General features: G+C 47.2%; 1 pseudogene; it reads right to left on the bottom strand.

Moving 5' to 3' along the window:
- Positions 1 to 9,879, bottom strand: part of LOC144175387 (uncharacterized) — a 79,782-nt pseudogene extending 69,903 nt beyond the window's left edge.
- Positions 9,880 to 15,400: the final 5,521 nt, after the last annotated feature.

The raw sequence follows: 15,400 nt of genomic DNA, 5'->3' as shown, positions 1-15,400 counted from the left end.
GCCACCTCTTCCCACCACCCATGCAGTCGACTCGAGCGACAAGCTGGAGGGATATAAAGGGTCTGAATGGACCGCCTTTACAGGGATTTTGACTGGACTTAACGAATAAGCTGTTATATTTGGTGAAGCTTTTAAAGCAAGCTTCAGCCGTTTGTAATGTGTGTATAGAAACAGTTCCACACAAATTAAAGCGCTCGTGGAAGTTGTGAACGATATGTTTTCAGTTGTGTTTCTATTGAGGTCATCTGCAAAGTTTAACCAATATATATTTTTCCCGGTATTTATTACTGCAGACATGTTCTCTGAGTACATGAACAATGCAGTGTTTAGCGTTCTTGTTAATCAATGTTTAAAAGCATTGATTTTTTGAAGCAAAAGAAAACACATCAGTTAGCCATTAAATTTACGTTTCACTGTTTACACACATACATAGCGGTGTGGATTTGACAACTTGTGTATAGATGCCAACTTTATTATATTAGTCTCCCGTAGTGGATGCCTTTCTACAAGGCGTAATAATTCGGTTATTTGTGCATGACCGAGATGGAGACTGCAGCTAGCGGCTTTAATGCGTGGTTTGCTATTTTTTGCACCAATGGAACTGTCTCATTCTTGGCACGAACAGAGGCTCCTATATTGGTTTACACATACTTGTTGGTTCCCTGCTATACACATGTGGTGCAGGCCGGGAACCTCTTTCCCTCTCACAGTCACCTCACATACTTGTTGGTAACTCTTGGGCAAGACCAGACAGACATGCTGCTCACACCAGCTAAGCTTCACCTTTACGAATCAATAAAATCGCTTCCTTCGCTAACACGGCAGACTTCGCAGTTCCGCAGTATACAACCCACAACCTGTGCGCTTACGGGAACAACAAGCCACTTTGAGCACACCACACTATAGAGTGGTTGACTGCCGCAAGCAAACTGGCGGAGAAGAGGAGCCTGTCGGGCGTCCCCAAGAAGGCCGCCAGGAGCTGCCTTAAAGGCCAACTGCACTCAAAATTTCGACTTCTTGAAAACCCTATTTCCTTATAGTCTGCTTAAAAAGAAAGCAACATGCAAAATACAACAGCTGAAATACGCACGTGGACGCCGCAAGCGGCCAGCAAAAATCGGCGATTTTGAAACCGAAACCGAGGAGAGCGCGGCCATTGCAGTGACGTTGCAGCCGTCCAGCGAGCGGCCGGACGGTCACCAGTTCGGGAGAATGTCTGCGCGCAAGCTCTACGCGCGCACGGGGCAGCAGAGCTCGACCGGTTCTCCCGCTGCGTGGCTGGCCAGAGGAAAAAGCCACCGTCGGCTGGAACGTCACAGGCGCGTCATGGCTGTTTACGCGATCCGCCGGCAGGTGCAGAGTGGTCTGCGGCGGAGCCTTTTTAAACGCTTCTGACTGATTAACGAGGCGTTTCACGGGGCTACCACTTGTGTCTCAGCTTATTTGGGGGTACTTACTACGCATTAAAAACAAATTTGGCCGAGGTGAAATTTGAGTGCAGTTGGCCTTTAAATGAGATGCCTTTTAGTCATCTCTGCCACACCCTTCTCCTCTTTTCTTCCAATTGAAATAAAGTATTCCCTCTTCTTTCCCAGAACCGGTCTCCGGCATCAACACATCTACAGCAGCATGTCCACCTTCATAGCTGCGTAACGTTCAACGCGATGCGAATCCTGGTTTACACTGTTTTGATATGTATGCTCATCCTTCTAGTTATCTCTGCCTCATGGTTGGGATCCGGGGTCACATCTTGGCCTACGTAGATATATTCACTTACCACTTTCACTCCCTCGCCACCTATCTGAGATCCCTGTGCTGTCCCGAGGTTATTGATCATAATTTTAGTTTTCTGCATATAGTTGTGGCGTATTTAAACATGCGTCCATAGTTTTTGCCGCCACTGTACAAGCACAAAAACAGACTGTAGCTGTACAAAACTCACACTCTATATTTTGGGTGACCTCTCCACAGGAAGCGTTGAATTATCATAAATTTGTATTTTGCTACATGTTTACTATATAAATATACCTGCAATAGATGCTACCTGAGCTCACAGATGCAGACAAAGGAGGTCGGTGGTATTAAAGGAGTACTGACCCTAAATTTGTCGCTTTTGGTTTTTATGTTGTAAAGAATACCTAGTGGTCTAATATTTACAAAATACAAAAATCGAACCAAAAGCGGTCAGTCGCCAGCGTAGAATTAATTATAACGCATTTATTCCAATCAGTTTAAATTTGGTCGTCGGGCGTCAAACGGCAGTTCAAATGCAGGACGGCGAATCTTACGGCACAGTTTCCGTGACGTCAGGGACGTTTACCGCATCGTCTGCTGCGATTGCACATGGTCCGCACTCGCCCACGCAGTCGACATGTCATCTGAATAGTTAGACTCAGGTAAGTCGCTGCCACCCGACAGACAGACAGAACAACTTTATTTGGCCAGACGATTACACCGGCGACGGCTTCGCTGTCGTCCGTTTTTGAATATCACTGCGGCTCGAACCGGTGGAGACCGTGATAGCAACAGCTTGTCACCACTCTTCTAATGAATCTAATGGCGATGAAGAAGTTTTACATGCGACAAAAATGTTAGTGAGGTAAAAAATTGTGCTAGGGGTTTTTATTAGCACTGAATTTAAAAGTGGCGTTCAGATATTTGCCGCGATGGTAAGCCTACGCTGACGGGCAGCGGAGGTTCGCCGCTCCAACTCAGTACTGCTGGCACTGCGGTACGGCGAGCGGCCGAAAGAGGGCACCACCTGCGCGGTAGAATCAAAACAGGCCACTGCAGATGTCTTGGTCACCGATCGCTCAAACGCCAAGTATTACCATAATTAAGCTCCACATGCGAAAAAGTGGATGATAGTGTGGTGAAAAGTTGTTTAAGGGATGGTCATTCACAGTTGTACAGATACCGGCGATCAAATATTCGCCACGATACTAAGCCTAAAGTTCCCAACACCCTAGCTGACCCAAACAACACCGAGCCCGCTGGCCTGGGCGACCGTTCTTGCGGCCGGTGCCGCGCACGAACTCAGTACACGTTTCGCGGTTCATGTCGTCGCGTAGAAAATAATGCATCTTGGCGTCGTCGTCGATCTGCTCGGACAGGCTTCCACTGAGAAGTACTTCGCATTCCGCGAGCTTGCAATAGGTCAACTTGGGCGAGCTTCGGCGACGCGCGTCGACACCGCGAAGTTTTCTGCACCAGTGCAATGGCTCACCATGCGCCGGCCACGAACTGAAGAGCAAAGACGTCGAACACGCAAAGTGCGCAAGGTTTACAAGCATTGCTCACAGAGGTACACCCGCGTCGCCTGCTCAAACGAATACCACCGACAACAGCAGCGCAGGCTATCGTTTCCGGTTCTGAAAACGACTATACGACGTCACCCTCAACCGGCGGGAAACGCCGGCCAATGTGTCGTCACGGCGAACGCGATTTGGCTAGTGCTGCCGATTTGTGGAAGCTCGGGGCCGGGATAATCAGAATCAATGGTCGATGTGATTCCGACTTTAGATCGCTGCTAAAATTTCTGTGAGCATCTGTATAAACTACTGAAGCCAATTATATAATTTTTAGGCGCCAAAAGTTGGTGTCAGCGCTCCTTTAACGCTCAGAAATAGATAAGCGAGCGTTCTGTTGATTAATGAAGATCTAAATTTCACAGCGGGCGTGTAAAAGACATGCCCGCTCAGGTACGCAGAAATGAGTATAGTTTGCTGGTACATGTAAAACCAGGCACGGACAAACATCGGAACTTCTAAGAAAAAGGACGCCTTAAGAGACGATAATACCGGTAAGGAAGCACAGAAAACTTTGTGCAGGGCTCATATAGGACTATTCGGAAGGAAAGGAAGGATTCGGATGTGCCAATACAGTCGGGTTTTGGAATGCACCACCGAGGCGTGCGACCTGCTGCCTCAAATAGAAACGACTGGTGAATAAACGAAGCAGCTCATCGTGATGTAATTTACTTCAGCGTATTCATACCAAAACAAGTCACAGCCGCTTTTCTGATGGAGGCGAAAAGCCAAAACACCTATGTGTGCGAGATTTCGGCGCACGCTAAAAATCCCCTGGGGGTCAAAATTAATCCGGAGCCCTCCACTATGGTGCGCCTCATCACCTGCGTTGGGTCGGCGTATTAAACCCTACATTCAATCAATCAACAGTCACAGCTGCGTTCCTCAACCATAATAACCCCTTGGGCTCAATACAGCTAAAAAAATGTCGAATTTAGTTATCTCCGATATAGCGTGCGCGAAGTTTGACAAACATACGTGGATATTTGTGAGCATCTAAGAACAGCCGCAGCTTCTCAAGCACGCCCCCTGCTGCACAAGACAAAGAAGTCGTGCTTCAAAGAAGGCACGTTGCTGCCAGGCAGAACACGCGCGACCACCCTAGGGGAAAAAGGAATTTCCATCGGCCCATTTCGAAACCAAACTTTGTGCTTATGACTTCCCTAGAAATCCTGATGCTGACAGGCACGTTCCGCGAAAAATGAATCCACTTAGCCTGTACGCCCTTGACAGACGTCAGATCACTGCTCCAATGCGCAAAGAGCTTTGGGCCTTATTAAAAGTGTCTGAAAAGAGTAGCGAAACTTTGAAGCGCCCTCAAGGCGGACGCCCTGTCAGCATCACCGAGAGACCTCGGAGAATCCCAAAACCTCGGTAAAACCGGAAAAGAAAACGCGACCTTGTGTAGGGGGTTGTTCAGTTCTCAGCAATTGTTTTACTGCGGGAATTTTTTCAACTCGCGCTTTCCTCGCACTTCCTGCTGACTTGGTTTGTCTCCTAAAATTTACCATCCTTTCATAAAGAGAGTTGAGAAAATGGCGGATGGCAACAGTGCATTCATCCTTCGCTGAAAGTGAGTTCAACCGACCGACCGTAAAACTTGCAAATACCCGAATAGAAAACAAAGAATGAACCTTTGTGACCATTTATCGCGCACTAAGTAAGCCCATCTAAGAACGATCTAAATGTATACCGATACGGGGTTTATGATATAAACGCATACTATTGTGCTCTTCCTTTATGATCGATGCGTGTATTGTCTTATCCAGAACCATTCCTCTTTTTAGCGATTTTCAGTAACCGTTTTGACACAATGGAGGCCTGTTCCACGAACGCGCCATGTGTCCAAAAATCTCATCAGAGCTTTTCCGTTGACCATCCGGTCTTCGGAGAGACGCATTAGTTTTTGGGGGGTCTTGTTGCAGAACGCCATCAGTCCCACTAAAAAAATTTTCGCTTTAAAAATAATTATCAAATCTTTTTCTTGTTTATGAGCTCTTGATGATGTTCTTGACACTATGAAAGGCGCTGGTGTGTCCAGCGTCCACCTTTGTGGACGCCAAGCACCAGACGGGAAATATGGCCATTCGCAGGTATACAAGGCCTCCGGCTAAACCCCTTTAAAATTTGCAACTGATTTTTGTGTAGTACTACCTTAGGTTTCCGTGTTACATGGTCTGGAGTAAACTATCGAGTACTTCTCCTGGAGGGCTATATTAGGTGCCAGTAAGGTTCGTGTGAAATAGAGACAAAAAATATGAAGAACACTTACAGAAAAACATCTGACCATCGGTCCTAACCAAAGAAAACGTATTACTTTCACCCGTGCTTTAAAGTACGGCCACAAGACATAGAGCCATTTACCTGTATTCATTTCATATATGTAAATTGTAAAAAAACTCTGCACATTGTATAATTCCTCACCCGGTATATGCTACGCCCGTAACGAGTTAAGTACTGTAAAATAAGTTCCAGTAAAGTCCTCTGCTTTTTATTTAGGCCCACCACCTATATCATTTAACAGCCACACATTTACAGCGCGTAAATATTGTCAAATATCTCTCCTTGCCTGAACTCACTGTATCGCGAAATTGTTGCGTGCGCCAAAACAAATCCGAAAAGGAGGAGGTTTGAGGCGGGTGTGGTAAAAGCTCTATTGACAAAGATTGCGCTGAGAGTACTCAGAAGAAAAATTTTCATGTCAAATATTATTTTAAATAAAAGTATAACTCCTGTAACCCTCAGACTGCGCGCAAGTATTCCGATCGCCTCCATTAAACTTACTGCATGTTCATTTATGTGTGAAGTTTCACTGCACTACTGTACAAGTAGGAAAGCCAACTCTACGTTGATGAGTTCATTGAATGTAGGCATCATGAGCGTGCGAACGTACTCTGAGGGCTCTAGGTCGGGCTCGGGTTATGGTTTGTCCCGAAATACGGTTTTGCTATTCAACACGCACGGAATGCTTGCAGGAATTGTTTTGGGGAGAACGTAAATAGTTCTTTTACAAAATTTGAAGGCTCTCAGGTTTTTAAAGAACAATTTCCTAACACGCAAATCCTTTTAAACAAGATTCGTTAAAGTCTTGATCACTACACTACAAAAACGCATTGCTGGAAAATATTTTTCTGGGGACACTGTCGGCAGCTTCGCGCATAAACGTAAAGGTCGTATGACCTATAATCAAATACTCCTACGACCACATGTTTACTTACGAAGTGAATCGTGTGCTACGTTGCAGACGGGTCTGTTTTTGGGAAAGTAGCACAAGACCGCATGCTCGTATAACGTATATATCGTCGTCATTTTCGAAGAAAAAAATGGTGTGGCTATGTGTGCATTAGTAAATTATAATTGGAGAACCTTATTTCGGGGGTAATATACGAGCGCCAAACCGAATTGAGTATAAAGGTAACCAGTTTGAAAAAAATGCACTGCTGTACCATCTCTACTGTTTGTGCCATTATAAAAACAAAGGTCAGAATTGGTAATTACTTGTTTTAAAGGAGTTCTTCCCACTTTGAAGTAATCTGGCACTTCTGAAAACTCAATTTTATCGGCAGGAGAACCAGGGAAGATTTATACTAAGCGTATTTTTTTAAAATGCACAGCCCGCCGGTGTTCATTCGATAACGACAAGTTTCATTTACTTGTCATAACTAGTTGCTAAGAAGTTGTACACGCACAGAATGCCGCTCTTCTACCAATACACGGCCGTCAACGGAGGGAGTGCTGCTACAGAAACCGGCTGTAACCCTCGTTTTATTGTAACTATCCCGAAATAAATCATGCAATAATTCATCTCAAACCATTTCTAGCGAAGTTATGTGTATGTGTCTTAATTTCATCGGCAGGGCAACTCACCATACCTACCTCAATATTGTTATCCGCCCAACGTGCTTTGTTGGTCTTACATTTTCGCAGTACTGGACGGACTCTAACGTTTTTCTTCGGTGTCTGTTCTTGGCTTAAGAGGCGGCATCGCCGTTGGCGTAAATGCTTTATGCTTGATCCAAGAATGCTGTTGTGTATTTTTTGTGTGTGTGTTTATTGTTCTGCATGTAATATTGTTGATGGGTGGCCAAAATGTAACTACCTTTCCATTAGTGCTACTAGTCTTAAGACATCTTGCCAGACAGACAGTCAGGCTGCTACGTTCTTCGCAGATAGAAATTATCAAATTTTTGTGGCGAATTTACGAACGGGATAATCCGAGAAAAAAAACAGTATACAACGCCTTGGAAATGCAACCCCGTTTTTTTTTTTTTTTTTTTTTGCGGCTGCAACGTAAAATGGCAAGAGCACTTTCATTTTTATTTTATTGCCAGTTTACCAAAGGCCCGTTTACGGTCCTGGGAGAGGGCAGCTTATGTAAGGGAACCACGTCAGCCTGTCCGCGCGCAGTTCGACGACCCTTTTGATGTTGCTGAAACGCAATTTCAGGTTGAACAAAAGAGCCCATGGTTAGGGGATGTCTCCATGAGGATAATATATTCCGTTTTAGAAGCAATATCTTTCTCGAAAAGGCGTCCAAGCAAGACGATACGCAGCATTTCTATAGAGAAATTAAACGCTAAAATGTTATCTAGTACACCTGCTCTTAGATTGCGTTTTGATGCCTCAGGAAATCAAGCTACCTTATTGTGTGCTCGGGTGACCTCAGCCCCCCCCCCCCTTTTTACAGCCGTCCATTCTCTATTTCTTATTGTAATGGACCTCGAGGTACTCCGGCTGCCAAGCCGTCGACAGAGAGCGGAGAGCGCACGTCAGATGATAATGAGGGCTTTAATCGAACTGGGTCCGCGTGGAGCGCGAGCGCGTGCCACCGCCTCTTTGTCACATGAAACTGATGATGTTGCAGCGTCGTCTGCTACAGCGCAGAAGAGGAAGAAGTTCCAACACTCTCCCCCGCCGACTGATAACGCAGGTGCCCTACATTTGAATGGTCTTTGCAGAGCGGGTGTATTCCTTGCTTGAGCGAATGTGGCTTCCCTGAAAACTTCGGCCGACGAAGCATCGCCGAATGTCGTCTCTTTTTTAGTCGGTGAGTGGTACCCAGCACCTCTTGCGAGCTTTGGTCAGAATGTCTCGTACTCCCCCATGGAGGACCTCTGCGTGGGTGTGCTCGATCACGAGAGATGTTCAGTTCTTTCTTTGTTCCTTCTTTCAGGTGGGCACCGGTCGTTGTGTCATACCTCCTCCCGAGATCGACACCTTTTCGTAGTTTTTTCGTTGAACTGTGGAGCCGCACCGTCGCAGCATCAAGGTTATACCCTAGGTCAAGGCTTGGTTTCCACGGGAAATTCCCTTCTCGCTCGTTCGTCTGTTCGAATGCTTTTTCAAACTTTGTCCTCACCAGTTCAGTCTCTGAGTTTTGTGCGGCCTTGCCTTTTACGCCGATGTTTTCAAAGGTCGAGTAACGGTTCAGAGACTTCGAATTCTTGTTGTCTTCCACGCCCGCTCGGAGCACGATAGCGTTGGCACAGTGGGTAACGCTTTCGCCTAATGGCAAAGGTCCCTGAACAGTCCAGCCTAGCAAGGTTTCGACGGCTTTGAGCGTAGTGTTCACTGCCTTTACGTTGCCTGTCACAAGATCCCAGTAGTGATCGGATCCAATCATTATCGATATTTTGGTTTCGCAGTATTGTTGTGCGCAGATTGCCCGGGCGTCCAAGTGCATTCCTTCCATTGTCTTGATGACTTGGTAGTCTGGTGTGGGAATATGGTCGTTGCATATTTCGTCTATTTCAAGCGCTTCAATCGGCACAGGCTTTTCTGTAATGGCGGCAACGACGAAGGCCGGCACTTTTCTGATGGTTCTTTTCGTTTTAAGCCCTGCGAAGACCTCCACAGTGGCAGTTTCCTCTCCTAAAAACTCGCATCCTAGTTTCTTGGACGCTTCTGCAGTGATGAAACTGCGTTGGCTTCCGCCATCGAAAATAATTCGATGGCGTACCGAGGATGCGGAGCCCCCGGCTGTTGCTGTCAAAGTTTGTAGGAGGACCGTGGGGCCAGTTTGCCGAGAAACCAGGCTGACCGGTGTAAAGGCAACGTTGCGGCTGCTCTGGGCGTCTGCCATGCACATGGTGGTTGCATGCTTTCGAGCACACTTGCCGCACCGTGGTCGACCCTGGCAGTCCTCGGACAAGTGGCCTTTCTTCAGACATCTGAAGCAGCGACCTTTCTTGGCGAGCAGCTGCTTTTTCCGTGTGATGTTCCATTCATCAAAGTCGCAGACCTCTGAACGATGCTTTGTGGACTGGCAGAACAGGCACCGCTGAGTGTTCTTCGCTGAAGTGTGTAGAATCGACACGGTGTGTACGTGACAGTGTTGCTGCTGTCTAGGTTGCTCTTCTAGGTTCACAGCGATGTCTGAGGTGCTTACTCCCGTAACGTTCTCCACGGCTTCTCGACACTGGACTTGATAATCGATGAATTCGAGAAGCTGCTGAAGCTCTTGTTCGGGCTGTACCGTCTGGTTCTGTCGGTCCCTTATGGCTTGAGTTGAGGTGAATGTCGTTGTTGAAGGTGTCGGTGGGCTGAAGCGCTCGTGAAACTTCAGAACCATGTCGCATGGCAGTACTCTCAGGAGAATGTCCCGTAGCATTAGGCAGTAATTACCAGTACTGATGCCAAGTGCCTTCAAGCTTCGTACGTGTACTTGAACCTCTTCGTATAGCCGTCGAAGTTGATGCACGTTAGAAGACGGCGAAACTGATTTTTAGTCCAGAAGGCCTCTGAGGTGATCTTAAATGATGAGCTTTTCGTCACCGAAGCGCTTCTTTAGGATGTCGATGGCGTCTTTGTAACACTCCTCGCTGGCCTGGAGTCCAGAGATGGCCGATGCGGCAGCTCCGGTCAGGAGGGTGTTCAAATAGTTAAATTTGTCTGCAGTGCTCAGGTCATGATCGTTATGCACCGCCGACGCGAACTGCACCCAAAAGCGCTGCCAGTTTTTCGTGTTTCCGTCAAACTTGATGAGGTCAAGCTGAGGCAACTTAACCTTGCTGGGGATCGGTGTCTGGTAATTCGGCGGTCGCGTAGGTCTGGATGCCAGCGCATCTTGCAACCTGAAGCGCAGGGCCGCTGCCGTGTTCACGACCTTGTCCCCATATTTGCCCGCATCCGACGTCTCGCTTTCGAGCAGGCTGTCTGGTGCCTCGTCAAATATGAGGTCGTCCTGTTTCTTTATCTGGTGGTGGAGCGCTTCGATTCGTTCTAGCACAACGCTCACCTCGGACGCCGAAAGTCCAGGTTGCCCTCGCAGTGCCTCTTCCGCTTCGGTTATTATGCCGCCCAGTTGTGAGCGGAGGCTCTGGCGACGTCGGAGTAGCCGTTGCATAGCGGTCAGCTGGCGGCCGGGGATTCTGGGGCCAAGGTCGCAGGTGTCGCGTAAGTTCATTGGCTTGCGCGGCTCCGTGCCTCGATGAGGTTGGCCTTGTCTTGAGATCCCGGGTTTCCGGCACCATGTAATGAACCTCGAGGTCCTCCGGCAGCCAAGCCGTCGATAGAGAGTGGAGAGTGCACGTCAGATAATAATGAGGGCTTTAATCGAACTGGGTCCGCGTGGAGCGCGAACGCGTGCTACCGCTTCTTTGTCACATGAAACTGATGATGATGCAGCGTCGTCTGCTACAGCGCAGAAGAGGAAGAAGTTCCATCACTTATCACATCAGGCAGGCTCCGGAGGTCCTTTTAATTAGGATCAAGCGCTGCAGCTTCTAATTCGCTTTCAATAAACGTTCCGTGCATTTTTTGAGCTCAGTGTATTATAAAAAAACATGATTATCTGATTTTTTGCTTTCTGCGTGCGACCGAACTATGCTAGGTTTACCCCACCTTTTTTTTATAACCCTGCACGTGGACTCAGCAAGTTTATTAGCATAAAAGTAACCCTCTAAAATAAGGATATACCTTCTTTTCCAGGGCATTCACTTATGGTTTTATGCAGCTGTCAGCATTTATGGCCCATGTGAGCACCGTAATAAAATTGATTCCTCTCGCTAGTATACAGCGGCTAGGTCACTTTACATCTTGCGATTGTCTGCAAAAGCTTTTAGACGGTGTAATTTATAGAAATCAAAGAATATTTAAGCAATAAAGAAACTCAATAAAACTCATTACTTTTAAGGACAAAAACTTGATCGTATTTTGTAAACCGGATCTCAGATAACGCCACTCTCGGATCAATATTTGCGTGTGTGCATGTGTGTTTGTGTGTGTGTTTGTGTTACATATTCCTGTACTCTACGTGAAGCAGCAAGAACAACTATCTATGTAAAAAGTTGGCGCTATAAAGTTTTATCTTGCGCTAACTTCCCATCAAACATCGTTCAGACAATAGAAGTGTTCCCGCATTGGGAACGCACAACTCTTTGTAATTTATCTGGCGGGCAGTGGCACTTATTTAAACATTGGTCAATTACCGCACCTCAGGCATTCCTATCCTGATGAGAAAGAAATGTACGTACTACAATACGCAATCCTGTCATTTCTTTAACTGAGAGGGTGCTCAGGTTCATCATAAGGCATAATTATTAACATCCGCCTCTTAGTTTGCTTTGCTTTTTTGAAGTGAGCACTGAGTAAAGGTGTATTTCGAGTTTTACTTGTCAACCAATCGGAAGGTTTATAATATAACTCTCTCCCATGCTTTGCAAATGAAACCACTTCCCTCCTTGCGTGGCCTTGTGAGATTTAAAACCAGTACTTGCCGAGTGACGGCACATCCGGCGCTAAACACAAGTCGAACAAATGGCTGCTATGCAACTTCCACCGAGCTCTTAAATACATCAACCGTCTCCGCAGAATGACAAGACACACTACTCTTTGGACTCCCGCCCATGAACCCGGTATATCAGTTACGAATCATTCAGTCTGCCGTCGCATCCCGACATATACCAACTGCAGGCTGTGAGCAAACGAGCTTCAGAGGCTTTTTTCCTCACCCATCTCAGTTCAATTTTTCTTCATCAGTTGCTGCGGCAGACGGAATCTGGAGGCTGCGCGCCAGTGAAATTATTCGGAGACTATGTCTTTCATGCAGGCGGCGACCTGACGCTAGGCATAAGTTTGTGGCCGGAGATGATGGATGTGCTTCACTACTGTGTTGAAGCTGCTGGGAAATACGCTAAAGCTACAAAAAATTCCTGCCTGAAAGTTCGGGGTGTTGGTACACCTCCTTGTTTTTTTCTTCTTTAGTAAAAGCCACTCTCAAGTAAAACCTTGGCCTCTGCGTTTTGTTTATTTTTGTTTTCTTTTTGGCTCACTCGAACCCGTTTTTTAAAACCAGTGCTATATTCCAAATTCTGTAACTCAGTTCTCACCTTCTCGGTGCCAGCGACCTCGCCACCAGCGCTCAATATTTCCAATAGTGGAAAGTTGTACAACAGTCGTGTACTTTCGCTTCACAATACTTGGGCCACGAGAAGTTTGTTTGATCTTTGCTCATATGCTGTCAGGCTTCGTGCAAGTCATATTTTTTCATGTGCGCTAACTCCAACCCCCATCTACGGAGCATAAAATACAGTTGAGCCACTTGGCCGCTAACTTTTTAGATGCGAACGCATCTCATTCACTCGCCTCCTTGTCCCTGCATCCATCCGGCGTTGTCGGCGTCCACCCCTCCCCCATTCTCCTCGACGCGCCAGCTGCGCTCTCCGCCGCTCACCCCCTCTCCTCTTCGATAGCGAACACTCTCTCGCGAGGGGCATTGGATTGGATTCGATTGGCTTGGCTTGGCTTGAATTGGATTGGATTGGATTTGGATTGGATTGGATTAAAGTGGATTGCGTTGGATTGCGTTGCGTCATAGCCGCGGTAGAAGCACTGGTGCCGGCGCGTCCCCTCACCGTTATGCGCGCGATAAAACGCGGTGCCTGCGCCGCTCCACTCCACACACAGAACACAAATAAGCCGGAATGGGAGTAAATGGCTTGTGTCATAACTCAGTACCAATTCGGAGTTTTCAAAACTCCTTCCAATGGGAGTTTCGCCTTACTCCCATTATTTCGGCAGTTTTTTCAGTAGCATATGGGAGTTTCATTTTACTGCCACTACAATGGGAGTTTCCAGGGGTACCATTGGGAGTGTATTGTTTCCTCCAACTGGGAGTTTTCAGGCGGCGCATTGGGAGCAGTGCTGACCTGCATTCGAGGTTTTTTTTGTGTGTTTTTGTGCGCTTCATATATATGCGCTGCAGTGGAATTTATTACTGCATTTGGGAGTTCTTAATAAGGGCACAGGCCGCATTTTTATTTTTCGTTGGGGATCACGTAATTTCTAGTCTTTTTCCGCTTCAAACGTTGAATGGCGAAACGTGAAAAGTATGTTTTCTGCACAGTCAATTTATTGCATAAAAATTACATGAATACGATATACGTGTGAACACGTTAATAAGACAATAAAACACTGAATCAACAAAACACCTACATCGAGAACACAAGGTATCTTGGTAAGAACTTTAACTACTACAACACTCCTCAACTTAAGCCATTTGCAAACAATGAGGTCAGCATGTCGTCGGTGCGCTGTTTGCTTGCACCTGCCTCCCAAACGCTGACGTTGCCGCACCCCCTGGCACGTTCCACTGGAAGCCACAGCAGCACATTCATTAGAGGGATAGCAGAACGCTTTAAATCTGCGGTAACAAATACATAAGCATTTTGGGCATCTGACCTGAAAAAAAAAAGGTACGGCACTGTAAAGACGCTGAACTTGTCACTCTTGTGTCCAACTTTCCGTAATGTCTAAATGTTTGTTTAAAGCTACGCAAAATTGCACTTCTGTCCGAGACACCTGCGCTCACTAGTTCGTCAAAACGAAGTGTTCTGCTGTTCAAAAAGGTGCGCGACCCTTGTGGCGACCAACTTCTCAAAATGCTTCCTTTCCTTCTTTTCCTTGCGTGTAGTGTTCTGGGAACGAGCTTCAGGTTTTACCCCCTGCACTGCCCCTCTCTCCCCTCACCGAAAGTTAAGGAAAAATTTCGATTGGTGTGACGCCTGCGCCTGCCCCCTTCAAAAAAAATAAAATAAGCAGTCGTCTGTCGACTCTACAGAATGCTCACTCGAATGGCGTTTGCTGGTTATAGTTACACGCGCCTAGCGTACGGAGAGCTCCCACGGGGCCCCGACCTTCTCCCTTTCCAGTGAAAGCAACTAATCGCCGGCGGCACGCGGCAGTCACCCTCCTCATAGCAGGCGCGGCTGGCACCACACCTACTTCTCAAGAAAAGCGGCCGCCCTGCGACGTTTGACCGGCCAACTTCACCCTCGCCTGCCAGTAAGCCACAGACACAGCCTAACAAAAACACCTAACAGCCGTCCAGAGTTCGGACAGTTTTTATTCTGCTTGCGAGTGTGAATGAGTGAGTGTTCTGCTCGAGACCAATGCAAATGCGAGATCAATGCAATGCGAGACCAATGCAAATACGCATTGCTTTCACACCGTTCGGCCTCCCCAATGACGTTCCGGGCATGGTGCCGTCTTTCACGCACAACGCTCACCTTCAGTGGTGGAGAATCGCCCGTGCAGTGGCGCGGGAAACACGTTGAGTTTATTTGACGCAAGTCTCCCAAAATGTTGCGTACAATAAAAAAACGTGAAAATCTTACCTTCAACCACCTCGCAGAGGCACAACCGCGTTGTTTTTAACGAGCCACTCTCAGCGATCACTGCATTTAGGCCTCGCGTCGGCTCGCTGGCGTATTCCGTCGGCTCGAAGGTCGGTGACACGGAGGCGACGTTGCAGTCCTTCGCACGTCAGTCCAGGCTGGTTCCACCATGTTTGCAACGAGCTTCGGTTGTTGGGAAGCACTTCACATCCGTTCGTGCGGCCGCAAGTTCACACTGGCAATAAATTTTCGGGGACGCTGGAGCTCAGACGACACACGACACCAACTGGCAGCCATTTTGTAAGGACGCGTAGAGGAGGAAGGGGTGAAGGAGGAGGAGAAGGAAATGGAGGTGGCGTGGGAGTTTATAATACTCCCATTAGGACAAACGCAGTAATCACAGCCAGATACTGCGTTTTGTGAAGAGGTACAACCGTGGTAAATGCGCTTATTTACGACGGCTTGTGGCCCCCGCTG

The sequence above is a fragment of the Haemaphysalis longicornis genome, unplaced genomic scaffold (assembly GCF_048455015.1).
Source record: "Haemaphysalis longicornis isolate Haplotype H1 unplaced genomic scaffold, Haemaphysalis longicornis Haplotype H1 scaffold_3, whole genome shotgun sequence".
Classification (NCBI taxonomy): Eukaryota; Metazoa; Arthropoda; class Arachnida; order Ixodida; family Ixodidae; genus Haemaphysalis; species Haemaphysalis longicornis.
This window is presented reverse-complemented; position numbering and strand designations above follow the sequence as displayed.